The sequence below is a fragment of the Vipera ursinii genome, assembly GCF_947247035.1.
Source record: "Vipera ursinii genome assembly, chromosome: W".
Lineage (NCBI taxonomy): Eukaryota > Metazoa > Chordata > Lepidosauria > Squamata > Viperidae > Vipera > Vipera ursinii.
Genome location: NC_139522.1, coordinates 45,036,309 through 45,056,372, shown reverse-complemented (window position 1 = coordinate 45,056,372; position 20,064 = coordinate 45,036,309). Strand labels below are relative to the sequence as shown.

Below are 20,064 nucleotides of genomic sequence, written 5' to 3'. Positions count from 1 at the left end.
AAATGTCTGCTCAGGGAGAGAACAACAGGATGCATATGTCTGGGTCAAGATAAAAAATACAGCTACTTACTTGCTAGTCTGTGAGCTAAGGGGAAGTAGGGCAAAAGTCAGAGGCCTTAACTTTGAGAGTTTTGCCACAGCCTGAACCAAAGTTACAATCCTTCAGGCCATCAGACCTTCTGTCCAATCTTTGGGTAAAAAGGTTACACCTGAGTTGGTACCTTAGTTTGCACTATCTCACTGCTGGCCCATCTTGAAACACTGAGAGGCCTCCACAGCCTGCAAAGGCCCTGGCAGATGGGAAGGCTCCGCTGGTGAGCCCTGATCCTCTGAAAGCCCCGGCAGCGTCGGTAGGTGAGTCTGCGGCCCCACCGGGATGGGAGGACATGGGAGGGAGGCTGCAACTGGCCCCAGCCCCCTCTGGCAAACTTCAGGGCCTATGGAGGGCCTACGGCGGTGACGGCAGCCATTACGGTGGGAGGGAGGCTGCAACCAGTGCCGGCGGCAGCCGTCTCATATGGGAGGGTGCCTGCAACTGGCCCTGGCCCCTGCTGGTGAACTTCAGGGATGACGGAGGGCCAGCGGCAGCAGCAGCAGCCGTTCTGGTGGCCAGGAGATGGTGAGGGAGGCGGCGGCCCATCACAAGGCATTTCCCCGCCTCTGTTGTATGTCGGGCCCAGAGGGCTCGACACAGTATTTACAACCATAACTTCTAAGCGCTCACACACCTGAAATTCTACTAGATCTGAGCCTCACAATAGCATTTAGGTTTAGGACCCAAAATCATTCATTAACATAAATTAGATCAGAATATGATTACTTCCCAAACTTATTCCAGGTTTTTTAACCATTTACTTGATTAATCATTCATATTTCTTATTCACTCTTAGAGTTCCATGTAATCTAAAAGCAGTGCTTTTCAACCCGTGGTACACATACCATGTGTGGTACTTCGGCACCTGGCAGGTGCAAAAGCCCCTCACTCTCTCTCTCAACCTTCGCTAGCAAAAGAGCCTCTCTCACACACACACTTCTCCCAAAAGCCTTTCCTCTGTGCCTCTCACACACACCTCCCCCCCAAAAGCCTTTCCTCTCTGCCTCTCACACACCTCCCCCAAAAGCCTTTCTCTCTGCCTCTCACACACACTTTCCCCTAAAAGCCTTTCCTCTATGCCTCTCTCACACCCACGTCCCCCAAAAGCCTTTCCTCTCTGCCTCACACACTTCCCCCAAAAGGCTTTCCTCTCTGCCTCACACACTTCCCCCAAAAGGCTTTCTTCTCTGCCTCTCACACACACCTCCCCCAAAAGCCTTTCCTGCCTCACACACACACGTCCCCGAAAAGCCTTTCCTCACTGCCTCACACACACTTCACCCAAAAACCTTTCCTCTATGCCTCACACACACACTTCCCCCAAAAGCCTTTCCTCTCTGCCTCTCACACACACACTTACCCCAATAGCCTTTCTTCTCTTTCTCATTGCTTCTCTGACAAAAGCCCTTTCTCTTCTGACTCTTTCAGCTATGTCTTTTTTTTCTTGCCCTCTCCCACCAAAACTGCCTCCTTTTATATCCTCTCCTGTCTCCTTCCTCTTCCGGGTGTGCTGGAAGTGCTGATCCTGGTGCCTTTGTCTCACCCCTGCAGCTCCTGAGGACTCTTCTCATGGCAAGTCCTGTGCTGTGCCGCTTTAGCTCATTCCCTCCTCTGCTACACTTGACTAGGCTGGGCAGGGTCGTGTACCACCTCCCAGGTACCAATGTACCACCGGTGGTATGCATACCACCGGTTGCCAAGCCCTGCTCTAGATTAGTGCTCACATAAATTGTTTCTTGCAACCAATGTTCATATTCTTTACATACACAGCAAATCACTGTTATCAAAGTGTTTTTTTCCAAGCTAACCATACCAAACTATTAGGCAATATCCTTCTAAAGACAGGTGCTAAGTAACACAGGTATTTACTTTTTCTTGACCAGGGTGATTATATCATTGCTTTAAACAGTTACATGATCAAACTATTTGTAGGAGACTATTTGTAGTTCATAGTTGAAATCATCACTAGCACTGATCATTTTACCTAGTTTGGGTAATGAAACCTCTGCAAGAAAACAACCAAGCTCAGAGAGCACCAAGGACCCCAAAATTACATGATCACTATTTGCAGCCTTCACTGTTATCTTCCAACAAGCAAAAGCAATGGAGAAGCTGGCAGAAGATTGCAAATAGCGATCATGTGATGCTGCCCCTAACAACTGCATGGGATTTGCCCAACAACTATAACTGGAATGGCTGTTGTAAGTTCACACAGACACATGACACTGCACTTTATGCCTATATAACTTACTTATGAAGTTCCCAGGTTCAATTACTGTTGTTAATCAAGCACTTACCTGTACAAAGATACCAGCCTTCACTCACATTCCTATTTATAAGCACTATATTGCTTTACAGTTGTAGTCAGTTTTCTTTTTAAATTTAAGATGTGAATGTGAAACATTGGGCAATTCTGGGGAGAGAGTTATGTTTTACCTGTAATTTACATTTCTACTCCAACAGCATATTGATACCTCTTTTTTGGTGCCTTCAAGTCAGTGTTGACTCCTGGTGACTCGACTACCTGTGCTAGTCCCTGCAGTTTTCTTGGCATAGTTTTTCAGAAGTGGTTTGCCACTGTCTCCTTCCTAGGGCTGAGTGAGAGTGACTGGCCAAAAGTCACCCAGCTGGCTTTGTGCCTGAGGTGGGATTGGAACTCAGAGTTTCTAGCCTGGTGACTTAACCACTACAACAGCATTCCCCGACCTTTCTGGGTTGGTGGCCCAGCACAGGGGGGTGGGGGAGGATGGGAAGAGGGGCAGGCGCACAGTTCGGTGTCCACTGCTCATGCAAGTGGGGATGCAAGTGCTCACACAGCCCAGTTGCCAATAGGCCATGGCCCGGTAGTGAGCCATGACCCACTGGTTGGGGACCCCTGCACTACAACAAAGTGGCTCTATTTATGGGAATATAGCATTGGGGAATTTCCAATAAAGAATGTGTCTGTTAATTTAAAATAAACCATTGGAGGTGCTTTGTGCCCAGGCCTGGGGCCCCAAGGATGTACCAGGGATATCCTGGTGCCTTAACTACTACACCAAATTGGCTCTTGTGTTACCAACATCCCATTTGTTATAACAAATAACACTGTTCTTACACCAGATTCTGTCTCATCCCCCTTTTTTCAGAGTGAAGAATTGCCAATACAAAAGCCCTCTTTATCCTGTAATGACCACTCCAGATAGAAAACTGCTAGGGAAACCAGGTTTTTGTTCCCACCACCAATATAGTTTCCCTAGCCTGTCTTTTACTTGTTGGAAGTTGAATCCCCAGGCTCCTTCTTCCAGCTGGGAAATGAGTGGCAGAAATGTCACCTTAACAGAAATAAAGGAGATTGAAGCCAGCTACTAGAAAGAAGGGTGGTTTAGTCAGAAGCAAACTGACTTGGCATCAGTTCTTGGACAGCTGACAACCAGGTCTGGTGAGCAAATGGATTTTTACATGGTTCCTGGGCTTTGTAATTGAAATATCTAGATTTGTTGGGCGATGGGCTTGTATGTGTGCTTAAAATATTTTAATTGGGGTGGGCTAGCTCCCATTGAGGTTGAGGGGTCATGTCCTGTACTCTAGGTCAGTGCTTTTCAGGTAGTCCTCGACTTACAACAGTTCGCTTAGTGACTGTTTGAAGTTACAATGGCACTGAAAAGTGACTTATGACCATTTTTCACACATGACCATTGCAGCATCCCCAGAGTCACATGATTTATATTTGGATGCTTGGCAACTGATTCATATTTATGATGGTCACAGTCTCCCAGGGTCATGTGATCCCTTTTTGCAACCTTCTGAGGAGCAAAGTCAATGGGGAAACCACATTCACCTAAGGTGTTACTAATTTAACAACTGCAGCAATTCACTTAACAAGTGTGGCAAGAAAATTGGACAAAACTCATTTAATAAATTTCTCACTTAGCAACATAAATTTTGGGCTCAATTGTGGTTCTAGGTTGAGGACTATCTGTACACCCACTTACCACACTTTTAATGGGAGACTTGTGCCTGGTTCTCTGACATTGATCTTTGCACTGTTCTATCTTTCTGGGGAAAGCACATTCAAGTGAGTTTCCTTCTCAATCATTCTCACTTAGTAATGTATGGACAGTAGATGAGCCAGACAACTTCAAGTATGGGGTCAGAAAAGCAGCACCTTTTTCTCATGTGTTCCTTCCTAATAGCAACTCATGAAAGGGTCTCAAAAGAGATACCATATTTACCTATTTATACATGGCCTCATACATACTGTAAGGGCAGAATTACATTTAAAAACAAAATGAGGTGAGGAGCATCTAGAGAGGAAGGTCAAGGAGGGTGGGATAGGGCAACCAACCCGATTTTACAACCTTTTTTGCCATGGTTGTTAAGCAAATCACTGCAGTTAAGTGAATCACAATTGTTAAGCAAATCCAGCTTCACCCATTGACTTTGCTTGTCGGAAGCCATCTGGGAAGGTTGCAAATGGTGGTCATATGACCCCAGAATGCTGTAACTGCTGGAAACACACACCAGCTGCCAAGTGCCTAAATTTTGATCAGGTGACCATAGAAATGCTGTACCAGTGTAAGTCACTTTTTTCGGTGCCTTTGTAACTTCCAAAAGGTTGCCAAACAAATAAGTCAAAGACTAACTGTATTAATGTCCTTCAAGTTCAGCTTGATTCCTGGTGACCTCATGAAAGCATCCATGCAATTTTCTGGCAAGAACATAGATGTGGATTGCCATTACCTTTGGGAAATTTTTACAGCTTCATTATCTAGTCTTTATCTTGGGATTTACTGATGATCTCTCAGCAAAGTATTAACCAGGTCCCAGACACTTACTTAGCTTTTTAAAATCAGCCATGGCTACATGGAAGAATGGCAAGCCACTTCCATACAGTTGTCAAAAAAAACTACTTGAATATGTATACACTACCCCATATATTCATACGCAACATTTTTCCTTCCCTTATAATCCTTATCTTTTTGGCAGCAGTCAACAGCTGCATATTAATAATGTGGTGGGAACTGAAGTTGGATAAAGCGCCAGGTACGGATGGTCTGACTGCGATCTACTACAAACATTTACAATTGGAGCTGATAAAGCCATTAAGGGAATTGTTTCAGATAATTCAGAGCGGGGGAAAGGTGCCTCCATCTTGGAGAACTGCTTTTATTTCTTTGATTCCGAAGGAAGATCAAGATGCTACTCAAGTAAAAAACTACAGACCAATATCACTTTTAAATACAGACTACAAGATATTTGCCAAGGTGTTAGCTAATAGACTGATGAGGGTTTTGCAACAGATGATTCATGGGGATCAAACCGGGTTTATTAGTGGTAGACAAATGAAAAATAATGTGAGGCATATAGTTGATGTGGTGGAGTTTTTGGAAAGGAACAACCAGATCCCTGCGGCGCTAATTTTTTTAGATGCTGAAAAAGCTTTTGATCAATTGAATTGGCAATTTTTGATGAAAGTTTTAGATAAAATGAATTTTGGGGATAATTTTTTACAACCAATTAGGGCATTATATCAAAAACAAACTGCCCGAATAATAGTTAATAATAGTTTGACTGAAGTATGCAATATTGAGAAGGGCACAAGACAAGGGTGTCCGTTATCACCTTTATTATTTGTTTTAACATTGGAGATGTTATTGATAAAAATACGGAACTCGGAAAAAATTAAGGGTATTCAAATTAGAGATCAGGATTATAGACTGAGGGCGTTTGCAGACGATCTGGTTGTTACGGTGACTCAGCCAGAAAACTCTGTTGTGGACCTGATGGAGATAATAATGCAATACGGGAAGGTTTCTGGATTCAAGGTTAATGTACAAAAAACAAAAATTTTGGCCAAAAACATGACAACACCGCAAAAGGCCCTTTTAGAAGGATTAACTGGATTTGAGATTGTTAAAAGGGTCAAATATTTGGGGGTGTATTTGTCACCCTCAAATGCAAAGTTATATAAAAATAATTATGAAAAGTTATGGGGAAAAATTCAAAAAGAATTGGAGAGTTGGGAAAAATTGCAATTGTCTTTACTGGGAAGAATTGCAGCAGTGAAAATGAATGTCCCGCCTAAATTTTTATTTTTATTCCAAATGATACCGATTCTTAAAAAAGACTCTAATTTGGAAGAATGGCAACGGGGTATCAATAAATTTGTCTGGGCAGGGAAAAGGCCACGAGTTAAACTTAAGATTATGCAGGATACTCGTGAAAGAGGTGGTCTTAAAATGCCTAATCTTAAATTATATTATGAAGCTGCTGTGTTGTCAGGAATAAGTGATTGGGTTAATTTGACACAAGGGAGATTATTAAATCTTGAGGGCCACGACTTGTTATTTGGCTGGCATGCATATTTGTTGTATGATAAGAAGGTAGATAATGTATTTAAAGTGCATATTTTAAGACAGGCATTGTTGAGAGTTTGGAAGAAGTATAGACATAAGTTAGATTGCAAGATGCCGTTGTGGGCAATTCCGAAACATGCAATAGAAAACATAAACGTAGGCTTCAAACATGATGTGACTACGTATAAGGAGATCTTAAGTTTGGAAAGGAACGTCTGGTGTTTGAAGCTGTACAATTTCTTGCGAGATGAGAAGATCGTTCAAACTTGGTTCCAATATACTCAATTATGTGCCAGGTGGAAAGAAGACCAGAAAATTGGTTTCTCAATGACTGATGAAAATTTGATAAAGCAAATTAGAAATCAGGGTCCAGCACATATTAAACAGATTTATCTTGCATTGATAGATATTGACTCAGAAACAGAACTTGTTAAAGACTGTATGATAAAATGGGCCCAGAATATTCAAGAAGTTATCACAATGGACACTTGGGAAAAGATCTGGGTGAGGAACGTAAAATTCACACAAGCTCAAAACTTAAGAGAGAACTTTTATAAAATGTTTTATAGATGGCATTTAGATCCTAAAAAGCTTGCAAGCATGTATCCGAATTATCAACCTAAATGTTGGAGATGTGGTGGTGAAGATGCAACCTATTTTCATATATGGTGGACCTGCAAAAAGGTTAAGGCTTTTTGGATAAAAATTTGGTGGAATATGCAAAAGATCTTTAAGCAAAGGATAAAGTTTTGTCCGCAATTGTTTTTGCTGGGCATAATTACAGATGCTACTGTTGTGGACATTAAGTTGATGTTGAATTTAATTACAGCTGCAAGACTCTTAATAGGTCAATATTGGAAAAAGGAGGAACTGCCGACTATAGAAGAATGGACTCTAAAGGTTTCTGACCTGGCCGAAATGGCAAAGATCTCGGCTTACTTGAAAGATCATTCGCAAGAACGTTATATTATGGAGTGGAAAAAGTGGATTGATTATATTCAGAACAAATATGGGACTAAAAAGTTTCACTTAGCATTTGAATAAGTTTTCTTTTCTTTTTTCTTTTTTCTTTTTTCCCTTTTTATATGTAACATTAGTATTGCTTGTAGTCATTTTATATGAGCTAGAGGGCGATAGAATTAATAGTTTATTGTTTTTAGCATATGGATGTTTATGATTGTTCTTTGTTTTTATACCTTGTACTTAGCTCTGGGAAGTCGGGGGGGAGGGGGAATGGGGGGGAGGGATAGGGAGGGTTAGGTAGGAGTGGGGGGAGGGGGGGATTGTTAAAGATAAAATGCACTGTAAAACTTTTCAATAAAAAAAAATATAATGTGGTGGGAACAGTTACTTTGTGCAACAATTTAATTCTTATCCAAATATAATAGTGGATTTCCTATCGCTAGCTATAATTGCAAGAGAAATATTATTTCTTTCTATAAATAACTAGCTTCTTAATAAAACTGAGTAATTTTCTATTTGTCCTTTAATGATCATGGTACTTAAGTACAGATATTTTCTATTTCATAAAGCATTATAATACAAATTATTTCCAAACTCATTTTTTTGAAATAGTGTTAAATACCTTGTACAATTATTTATTTATTATTTATTATTGGGACTTATATGCCGCCCTATCTCCCGAAGGACTCAGGGCGGCTAACAACAATAAAACGCAATTATACAAATGTTAAAAAAGATTAAACTAACAAGCCCCAGTGATAAAATATTGAAAACATTTTCTTTTTAAAAACCCCTATCATCAGTCCAGGTCAGCCTGATGGAAAAGGAATGTTTTGAGGTCGCGACAAAAGGACCGGAGATCCAGGGCCATCCGGAGCTCAAGGGGAAGCTGATTCCACAGGGCAGGCGCTCCCACAGAGAAGGCCCTCCCCCTGGGGGTCGCCAGCCGACATTGTCTAGCCGACGGCACCCTGAGGAGGCCCACCCTGTGTGAACGCACCGGGCGATGGGAAATCGTTCCTGGCAGCAGATGGTCCTGCAAATATCCTGGGCCTAAGCCATGTAGGGCTTTATAGGTAAGAACCAACACCTTAAATCTCACCCGGAGGGCAACCGGTAACCAATGCAGCTCACGCAGGAGGGGTGTAATATGGGAGTATTGGGATACTCCCTTCACAACTCGCGCGGCCGCATTCTGCACCAGCTGGAGCCTCCGGGTGGTCTTCAAGGGCAGCCCCATGTAGAGAGCATTGCAGTAATCTATACAGGAGGTAACGAGCGCATGAGTGACCGTACATAGAGCATCTCGGTCCAGATAGGGGTGCAACTGGTGCACCAGGCGAACCTGGGCAAAAGCCCCCCTGGCCACAACTCCTATATGATCTTCAAAACTGAGTCGTGTATCCAGGAGGATGCCTAAGTTGCACGCCCTATCAACGGGAGGTAACACCTCTCCTCCCATAACCAAAGATGGAACCTCTTGGACTAAACGAGATGCCAGTACGTAGAGCCACTCAGTCTTGGCCGGGTTGAGCTGGAGCCTGTTCTTCCCCATCCAGATTCGTACCGCTTCCAGGCAGCGGGACATCACGTCAAGGGCATCACTGGGTTGGTTCGGGGTGGAGATGAAAAGCTGGGTATCATCAGCATATTGATGATACCTCACCCCGAAACCACGGATGATCTCACCCAGTGGCTTCGTATCGATGTTGAACAGGAGGGGAGAGAGGACCGACCCCTGGGGCACCCCACAACTAAGGGGCCTCAGGGTTGACCTCTGCCCTCCTGCCAACACCGTCTGCGAACGGCCCAAAAGGTAGGAGGAGAACCACCGTAAAATGGTGCCTCCCACTCCCAACCCCCCAAGACGTCGCAGCAAGATACCATGATCGATGGGATCAAAAGCCACTGAGAGATCTAATAAGACCAGGACAGAGGAATAACCCCTATCCCGGGCCTGCCAGAGATCATCCACCAGCGCGACCAATGTCGTCTCCATGCTGTACCCGGGCCTGAAACCCGATTGGTATGGATCGAGATACAATTGCACATCTACCACTGCAATCCATTAGCAAAAACTCAAATACACTGTTTACACACATTTAGGCTACCATATGGGGACATCACTATTTCTTCCACATAGCCATTTCTTTTAATGAAACGGAAGACAATATTGATGAAAACACAAAAACAATTTTGTTGTTGTTAGTTGCGAAGTCATCTCCGACCCATCGCAACCCCATGGACAATGTTCCTCCAGGCCTTCCTGTCCTCTACCATCTTCTGGAGTCCATTTAAGCTCATGCCTACTGCTTCAGTGACTCCACCCAGCCACCTCATTCTCTGTCATCCCTTTCTCTTGCCCTCAATCCTTCCCAGCATTAGGCTCTTCTCCAGTGAGTCCTTCCTTCTCATTAGGTGGCCAAAGTATTTGAGTTTCAACTTCAGGATATGGCCTTCTAAAGAGCAGTCAGGGTTGATCTCCTCTAGGACTGACCGGTTTGATCGCCTTGCAGTCCAAGGGACTCGCAGGAGTCTTCTCCAGTACCATAGTTCAAAGGACTCAATTCTTTGGCACTCAGCCTTTCTTATAGTCCAACTTTCACTGCCATACATTGCAACTGGGAAGACCATAGCCTTGACTATACGCAGTTTTGTTAGCAGGGTGATGTCTTTGCTTTTTAGTGTGCTGTCTAGATTTGCCATGGCTTTCCTCCCGAGGAGCATCTTTTAATTTCTTGGCTGCAGTCCCCATCTGCAGTGATCTTGGAGCCCAGGAAAATAAAATCTGTCACTACCTCCATTTCTTCCCCATCTATTTGCCAGGAATTGAGAGGGCCAGATGCTATGATCTTGGTTTTCTTTTTTTTTATTTAAAAAGTTTTACAATACATTTTAACTTTAATCCCCCCCTCCCCCACCCCTATTCAACCCTCCCTATCCCTCCCCCCCACTCCCTCCCCCCCCGACTTCCCAGAGCTAAATACAGGGCATAAAATCAAAAAACAAACATAGACACCCTTATGTTATCAACAATAAACTATAAATTATATCTCTCTCTAGCTCATATAAAATGAATACAAACAATATTAACATTACAAATAAAATAGAGAAGAAAAAAAAAGAGGAAAACAGAAAAAAAGCTTTGCTCAAAATAAATTTTCTTAATCCCAGTCCTTATTCATATTAATTTCAAAAAAAAAAGAAAAAGAAAAAAGAAAAGAAAAAAAACAAAAAAACTTTCACCTGCTATTTACATTCTCCCACCTTTCTCTAATTTCCAAACAATTTCTCAGTTACACGCCAAAAGCGCCTATCTCTGTTAGTCTTAATAATCTCCAACCAAACTAAACTACGATCAAAAATAGTTCTTGCATGTATCTTGGTTTTCTTAATGTTTAGTTTCAACCTAACTTTTGCACTCTCCTTCTTCACCCGCAACAAGAGGCTCTCTAGTTCCTCTTCACTTTCTGCCATTAGAGTGGTATCATCTGCATATCTTAGGTTGTTGATATTTCTCCCAGCAACCTTGATTCCAACTTTTCATTCATCTAGCCCTGCCTTTCTCATGATGTGTTCTCATACATTAAACAGGCAGGGCGACAGTATACAGCCTTGCTGGACTCCTTTCCCAATTTTGAACCAATCAGTGCTTCCGTGTCCAGTTCTCACTGTTGCTTCTTGGCCCACATATAGGTTTCTCAAGAGACAAATAAGATGGTCTGGTACTCCCATCTCTTTAAGAACTTGCCACAGTTTGTTATGATCCACACAATCAAAGACTTTAGCATAGTCAATGAAGCAGAAGTAGATGTTTTTCTGGAACTCCCTAGCTTTCTCCATGATCCAGCATATGTGGGCAATTTGATCTCTAGTTCCTCTGCCTCTTCAAAATCCTGCCTGTACTTCTGGTAGTTCTCGATCCACATACTGCTGGAGTCTAGCTTGTAGGATTTTAAGCATAACTTTACTAGCATGTGAAATGAGTGCAATGGTGCGATAGTTTGAACATTCTTTGGCACTGCCTTTCTTTGGAATTGGAATGTAAACTGATCTTTTCCAATCCTGTGGCCATTGTTGACTTTTCCAAATTTGCTGACAAATTGAGTGTAGCACTTTTACTGCATCGTCTTTTAAGACTTTGAATAGCTCAGCTGGAATACTGTCACCTCCACTAGCTTTGTTGTTGCTCAGCTTTCCTAAGGCCCACTTCACTTCACATTCTAGGATGTCTGGCTCGAGGTCAGTGACTACCTCATTGTGGTTATCTAGAATGTTAAGCTCATTCTTGTATAGTTCTTCTGTGTAATTTTGCCACCTCTTCTTAATCTCTTCTGCCTCTGTTAGGTCCCTGCCATTTTGGTCCTTTATCATGCCCATTTTTGGATGAAACATTCCCTTCATCTCTCCAATTTTCTTGAAAAGATCTCTGGTCCTCCCTATTCTATTGTTTTCTTCTATATCTTTGCACTGTTCATTTAAGAAGGCATTCTTATCTCTTCTAGCTATTCTCTGGATATCTGCATTCAATTGCGCGTATCTTTCTTTTTCTCCTTTGCCTTTCGCTTTCCTCCTTTCCTCAGCTATTTCCAAAGCTTCCTCAAGACAGCCATTTTGCTTTTTTGCATTTCTTTTTCTTTGGGATGGTTTTAGTTGTTACCTCTTGTACAATGTTGCGAACCTCCATCCATAGTACTTCAGGCACCCTGTCTATCAGATCTAATTCCTTAAATCTATGTGTCACCTCTACTGTATATTCATCTGGGATATGATTTAGTTCATACCTGAGTGGCCTAGTGCTTTTCCCTACTTTCTTCAGTTTAAGCCTAAACTTTGCAACGAGAAGCTCATGGTCTGAGCCACAGTCAGCTCCTGGTCTTGTTTTTACTGACTGTATAGAGCTTCTCCATCTTTGGCTGCAGAGCACATAGTCAATCTGATTTCTGTGTTGACTGTCTGGTGATGTCCATGTGTACAGCAGTATCTTGGGTTGTTTGGAAAAGAGTGTTTGCTATGACCATCGTATTCTCTTAACAAAATTCTATCAACCTGTGCCCTGGTTCATTTTGTATTCCGAGGCCAAACTTGCCTGTTATTCCAGTTATTTTTTGGCTTCCTACTTTAGCATTCCAATCCCCCATGATGATAAGGACATCATTTTTTGGTGTTAGTTCTATAAGGTGCTGTAGGGCTTCATAGAATTGGTCAATTTCATCCTCTTCAACACCGGTGGTTGGGGCATAGACTTGGGCTACTGTGATAATGGTTTGCCTTGGATTTGAACTGAGATCATTCTATCATTTTGAGGATTGTATCCCAGTATTGCTTTTCCTACTCTTTTCTTCTGAGGGATTCTTGCCCACAGTAGTATACCTGATGGTCAACTGAATTAAATTCACCCATTCCTGTTCGTTTTAGTTTGCTGATTCCTAAGATGTCGATGTTCAGTCTTGTCATCTCTTGTTTGACCACGTCCAGCTTGCCTTGATTCATGGATCTTACATTCCAGGTTCCTATTGACAGAAGTAAATGAAAGGTTTTCAAAAATTTTAATATTGAAAGAGAAATTTAAAACTGAATATGCTGCAGTGGAAATTTACTAGGTGAATGGAGATGAGAAACAGGAAAGGATAGCACAAAGAAAGGATGTTAAGTGAAACATGTAGGCAAAAATTAGCTGGGTCTTAAGAGTGGGAAAGGAAGAAGACATGGTATAAAAATGTCTGTAAGAGAAAATAACTAGTAAAACAGGAAAGAACCTATTTTTTTCTAAGAGGTCACACAAAGGGGGCTAGAACTCAAGCAACTGTGCATGTGCAATTAGTTGATTAATATTAACTGACACACCTTGCATAAATTATCTCTTAATTTTAATGTACATGGGATGTATGATTTAGTATGTAGCAGGAAATATGTAGGAGGCAGTCGGAAAGAGTGTAACCTCATAGTACCTCAGTCAATGGGGAAAGAGGAGGGATGTGCAGCCGGGGCCAGGGATGTATAAAAATGGAAATATTTTGGGTTGAAACTTTGGAGAGAACCACGTTTTGATAGCTTCTCTCCCCGCTTATTGCAATAAATGAAACAAAAGGCCTTCACTGTGACTTGGCTGGTTATTGGTCAGGCGAGGTTGTCTTTGGTCATGAAGGAAAGTGGCCAGGAGCGCATAACACTATGGAGAATAAATCTTTACAGCATCAGACTTTCCTTGCACCACCAGATACATCCACAGCTGAGCATCCTTTTGGCTTTGGCCCAGTCGCTTCATTCTTTCTGGCGCTACTAGTACTAGCCCTCTGCTCTTCCCCAGTAGCATATTGGATGCCTTCCAACCTGAGGGGGGGTCATCTTCCAGCATCATATCGTTTTGCCTTTTGGTACTATCCATGGGGTTTTCATGGCAAAGATACTGGAGTGGGTTGCCATTTCCTTCTCCAGTGGATCATGTTTTGTCAGAACTCTCTGCTATGACCTGTCCGTCTTGGGTGGCTCTGCACAGCATAGCTCATAGCTTCATCGAATTACACAAGCCCCTTCGCCACGACAAAGCAGTAATCCATGAAGGGGACAAAATCAATACATTATCAATATAGGCAACATATTTAGAAAAAAAGCCCACTTTAGTTCATTCTTGCAAAATGCAAAAATTCCAGCCCTCCATAAGAATTTGTGGCATGTAACTTTTGTATAAGTGCAGCACACAACCTAATCAACTCTTTCAGAGTTCCATAAATCTTTGTTAAGTACAGTAACTACTAAAATCATTCATACTCCAAGCTAATCCATACTCCAATCCAAATATAACACTCAGGTTTCAGGTAATTTGGTAGTTAATTAAATACTGAGATATTCCACTATGAATACAAAGAAACTATTTTGCATAATAAAAATATAACATTGTCCCATTATCATTCAAGGTACAAAGACCTGCTGTTGTAAACAGTTTGCATAAATAGATAATTTTGAGAAGCCCACAAGTTGTAAACAAAAGAGATGAAAAACACAAATGGCTATGTACTGAATATTCTAGGGTTTCTTTCATTTTATATGCTTTGTTCAAGAGTATGAATATTACTTTGTGTAAGTTACTTTGTGGAACAATTTAATTCTTATCCAAATAGTGGATTTCTGACCACTAGCTAAAATTGCAAGATAAGAAATGTTATTTCTTTCTATAAATAACTAGCTTCTTAATAAAACTGAGTAATGAATATATGAATACACTGTCTGTAGTTCCCAAATCTGATAATTGAAAAGGTTGCCTGAGGCATTTTCATAAAGAAATTGCTAAATATTAACTAGTCCTTTAAAATCACTTATAACATGCACCCAAGCCAGGAACCAAGATAAAAACATTGTAAATCCTCCATGCAAGCCACCTGCAATTCAGATACAGTAATACTACAATTTGTCTTCCTCAGGTTACAGCCTAGTGGTCCAATGGTCTATTTATAGTTGCCTAAGCCCTCCCCTTCTCCAAACTCAAATAAAATAAACTTGCCACCTTGAGTCGCCCCAAAAAGCAAGGTTGTTGGTGCATAAATTTAATAATTTAAAGATGGATGTAATCGTGTGCAGAATTGGTTACAAGCTCTGCAGCAGAAGGCAGATTCCCTGCACTTACCTCCAAAGGGTGAAAGAAGAAAAGTTAAGTATACACAACACAGATTACTACCACTTACTCTATCTTGAGCTAAACAAGATCATCCTATACACTGTGTCCACACAGCAATAATGGAAACCATGCCCTCCCACCTTCAGCAATAGCCATGACCAGTTGGCTAGAAACCATAAAGTACAGTCCATTCTATTCAGGACTGACCCCTATTAACAACAAATGACATCCATGCAGTCTTTCATTCACGTGTTGAGTGGGTTTCAGTAAACTCTTTTTTTTTAATTGAAAAGTTTTACAATACATTTTTTTAACAAAACAAAACCCCTCCCAACCCCCTCCCCTCTCCCCAACCCTCCCCAACACCTCCCTCCCTTCCCCCTCCCCCCTCCCCGACTTCCCAGAGCTAAATACAGGGTATAAAAATACAAACAATCATAATCTACCTTATGCAAACAACAATAAACTATTAAATCTATCGCACTTTAACTCTTATAAAATAACTACAAGCAATATAAATATCACATCAATACTTATTCAAATGCTAAATGAAACTTTTTAGTCCCATATTTGTTCTGAATATAATCAATCCATTTTTTCCACTCCACAATATATCTCAGTTGCGAATGGTCTTTCAAGTACGCTGAAATCGTTGCCATTTCCGCCAGGTTGGAAACTTTTAAAGTCCATTCTTCTATAGTCGGCAGTTCTTCCTTCTTCCAATATTGCCCTACTAAAAGTCTTGCTGCCGTAATTAAATTCAACATCAACTTAGTGTCCACAACAGTAGTATCAGTAATAATGCCCAGTAAAAACAACTGCGGACAAAACTTTATCCTTTTCTTAAATATCTTTTGCATATTCCACCAAATTTTAATCCAAAAAGCTTTAACCTTTTTGCAGGTCCACCATATATGAAAATACGTTGCATCTTCACCACCACACCTCCAACATTTAGGCTGGCAGTTCAGATACATACTTGCTAATTTTTTAGGATCTAAATGCCACCTATAAAACATTTTATAAAAGTTCTCTCTTAAGTTTTGAGCTTGCGTAAATTTTACATTTCTCACCCAGATCTTTTCCCAAGTATCCATTGTAATGACTTCTTGAAAATTCTGAGCCCACTTTATCATACAATCTTTAACAAGTTCTGTCTCTGAATCAATTTCTATCAATGCAAGATATATCCTTTTAATATGTGCTTGACCTTGATCTCTAATTTGCTTTACCAGATTTTCATCAGTCATTGAAAAACCAATTTTCTGGTCTTCTTTCCACCTGGCCTGTAATTGCCCATACTGGAACCAAGTTTGTACAATCTTTTCTTCTCTTAAGATATTATACAGCTTCAAATGCCATACATTCCTTTCCAAACATAACATTTCCTTATATGTAATCACATCATGTTTAAACCCAACACTTATATTTTCTATTGCATGTTTCGGTATTGCCCATATAGGTATCTTATAATTTAACTTATGTCTATACTTTTTCCAAACTCGCAACAGAGCATGTCTTAAAATATGTACCTTGAACACATTATCCACCTTCTTATCATACAATAAATATGCATGCCAACCAAATAACAAATCATGGCCTTCAAGATTTAATAATCTCACTTGTGTTAAATTAATCCAATCACTTATCGCTGACAATGCAGCAGCTTCATAGTATAGTTTAAGATTAGGCATTTTAAGACCACCTCTCTCACGCGTATCCTGCATAATCTTAAATTTAACTTGTGGCCTTTTCCCTGCCCAGACAAATTTATTAATACCTTTTTGCCATTCCTCCAAGTTTGAATCCTTTTTAAGAATAGGTATCATTTGAAATAAAAATAAAAATTTCGGCAAAACATTCATTTTCACTGCTGCAATTCTTCCCAATAAAGATAATTGTAGTTTTTTCCAGCTATCCAATTCTTTTTGAACTTTTCCCCATAACTTTTCATAATTATTTTTATATAGCTTTACATTTGAGGGTGACAAATATATCCCCAAATATTTAACCCTTTTAACAATTTCAAATCCCGTTAGCTCTTCTAAAACAGCCTTTTGTGATACTGTCATATTCTTAGACAACATTTTAGTTTTTTGTATGTTAACCTTGAATCCAGAAACTTTCCCATATTGCATTATTATCTCCATCAGTTCTACAACTGAATCTTCAGGCTGAGTTACCGTAACAACCAGATCATCTGCAAACGCCCTCAGTCTGTAATCCTGATCTCTTATTTGAATTCCCCTAATTTTTTCCGAGTCCCGTATTTTAATCAATAATATCTCCAATGTTAAAACAAATAGTAAAGGTGACAACGGGCACCCCTGCCTTGTGCCCTTTTCAATGTTACATACTTCCGTCAAACTATTATTAACTATTATACGGGCTGTTTGCTTTTGATATAGTGCCCTAATTGGTTGTAAAAATTTATCCCCAAAATTCATTTTATCTAATAGTTTCAACAAAAATTGCCAATCCAATTGATCAAAAGCTTTTTCAGCATCCAAAAAGATCAACGCTGCAGCGATCTGATTGTTTCTTTCCAAAAATTCCAACAAATCAACTATATGCCTCACATTGTTCTTCATTTGTCTACCACTTATAAACCCAGTTTGGTCACCATGAATTACTTGTTGAAATACCCTCATTAATCTGTTAGCTAAAACCTTAGCAAATATCTTGTAGTCCGTATTCAAAAGTGATATTGGCCTATATTTTTTTGCTTGGGTGACATCCTGGTCTTCCTTCAGAATCAGAGAAATAAAAGCAGTTTTCCAGTAAACTTCAGTAAACTCTTGTTCTGACACAGGAAACGCCAAGGTATTTCTAGGAGTTTGAATAAAAAAGAGATACGCTTGAAAGTTTCGTAAGAATGGACGCGATTGCACCTAAAATCATGATGCCAAAGAACATCTTGTGATTCCTTGTTCGTTTCCCTTCTATCAACACCAAATACCTATTTTACTACCGTGGGTGAAGGGCAACGGTACATTTTCCCTGCATGTAGCAGACAACACTTGCCTATCTTCTCCCCAAACAAATCACCCTTCCCGCAGCCAATCCTTGTGCTTATCCTGCCTCCAGCCCTCCCACCTCCAAACGTAGCAAGGTGACAGCATTACCGTGGAAAATTACAACCTACCCAGCTCTTCGATCAGCTAGCTCCGCCACCATTTTTCCCTACTCAGTTCAATGTGGATTGCAGCCACAGGAAACAGGAAAAGGAAACGGAGATAAGAACCAGGAGACGTGTTTTTCATCTCAAAATAGAAAGATGCAACCTGGGGGCAGAGGGAGCGCGCAATAATCACTGGGGGAAAGGGGGGCAATCTATTCCTGCACCATCCCTAAATTTTGTGAAGAGGGGAGAAAGCAGAATAATCCTGCAGAGGTCGAGGAGATAATCCCCAGTGGGAAACAAAGATTATCTCCCACTGGAGAGAATCCGGAGCAAGAAAAAAGGCAGCTCAGAGTTGGGAGCAAAAGGGGCACAAGAAGAGGTAGGGAAAGCGGCAAAATGCCCCATTGCGAACCATGAGTAAAATACTTGCATGAGCCTTAATCCCCTACCACGAGACGCCCGAAGAGGCCGCCAACAGTTTCACTCACATAGCAGGCTAAAGAGTGTGTCAAGGGGTAGGTTCTTCGCCCGGAAACCAAACCTGAGAACCAGCCACAGTTCCAGGTTCTTCTCCGCCCTTTTCCACAAAGAGGGCTCCGCGCTCACAGAAAGCGTGCCACTCAGAATAACAGGACCTCCCGCTTTTCTTCCTACCCATCTGTTATGTTTCGGATTCAGACAAGCAGGAAAGATGCCAGGCAGATGAGTACAGAAGAATGATTGCTTTATTCATAACTATAACTGTACCGAGGGTTAGGGGTATCCATGCAGTCTTTATATAGTTTCACATAGTCTGGACAACCAATCAGATTGAACCCATCATTCCCGCCAAGTTGACTGCAGTCCGGACTGGAAGTCCCATCTGTGTTGCTGGAGAACCGTTAGCATTCCAGCGTACACATGATAAGGTCTTCCCAAAAGCTCAATACATAACACCCCTTCCCCTTTTAAGGAACAGATAATCTAACCCTTGACATTTAAGGATTATGATTCACTCCCAACCTCCAATTGTTTAATTGAATGTTTGACCCCATTCAAGGTAGAATATTCATAATGCGACCTTCTCGGATGTGCAATGTATAGGTTGCATCCAATGAGACTAAGGCAGTTTTACTGTTCTGCCAGTAGTACTGCACTTCCTAATAATACATAGTTGACTAGAAAGAGATAAAAGAACATCTCACTGAAAAGACCCTCTCTCCATTAATCCCTTTTCAGTATGCAAATGCAACCTATTACATATTGATTAACAAAATCCAAAAAACAATGGGCATGCTCACAAGCTGGTAAACCATTTACAATACCTTGTCTTATTTGACAACATAGTCAGCAAGGTATGCAGGTGGCCTGTGAGGCCGTGAGGAATGTCTTTGAGTTCCCCCCCACTTTGTGGTCTACCAACTTATCTGGCACGCCAAGTGAGTTCATGCCCTCCTGTGCTGGAGAATCTGAGGATGGAGGATCGCTCTGGCTGGCCTCGCCCGGTAGGCCCACCCCAGAGTCAAAACTTGAAGCAGAGTGAGCGCAGCAGTCACTGGAGTCTGGCTGATCTGACTGATCAGGGGTTCCATGTTGCACCTCCGTGCTGTCCTGGTCCTGTTCAGACTCAAAACCTGCTGTGTGCTGAAAATGCTGATAGGGAGGATAAGAGCTAGCCTGTGTGCAGGCTTGATAACTATGAGAAGGACTAGTACCCTCATACTCACTTAGTGACCGTTCTGGAAATCTCTTCCTTAGTTGGTCCACATGCCGTCTTACCAGACGCCCTCCCTCCACCCCTACTGTGTAAGATAGGGGCCCTGATTTGTTTATCTCCACCCCGAGCCAGCCCAGTGATGCCCTTGACGTGATGTCCCGGTGCCTGGAGGCGGTGCGGGTCTGGATGGAAAGGAACAGGCTCAGGCTGAACCCCTCCAAGACCGAGTGGCTG

At 41.5% G+C, this 20,064-nt stretch overlaps 1 protein-coding gene across 1 annotated transcript in view; it reads left to right on the top strand.

The window, feature by feature from the left end:
• Nucleotides 1-20,064, top strand: part of LOC310648273 (chromobox protein homolog 1-like) — an 873,008-nt gene that overhangs the window by 239,466 nt on the left and 613,478 nt on the right. The window lies entirely within an intron of this gene.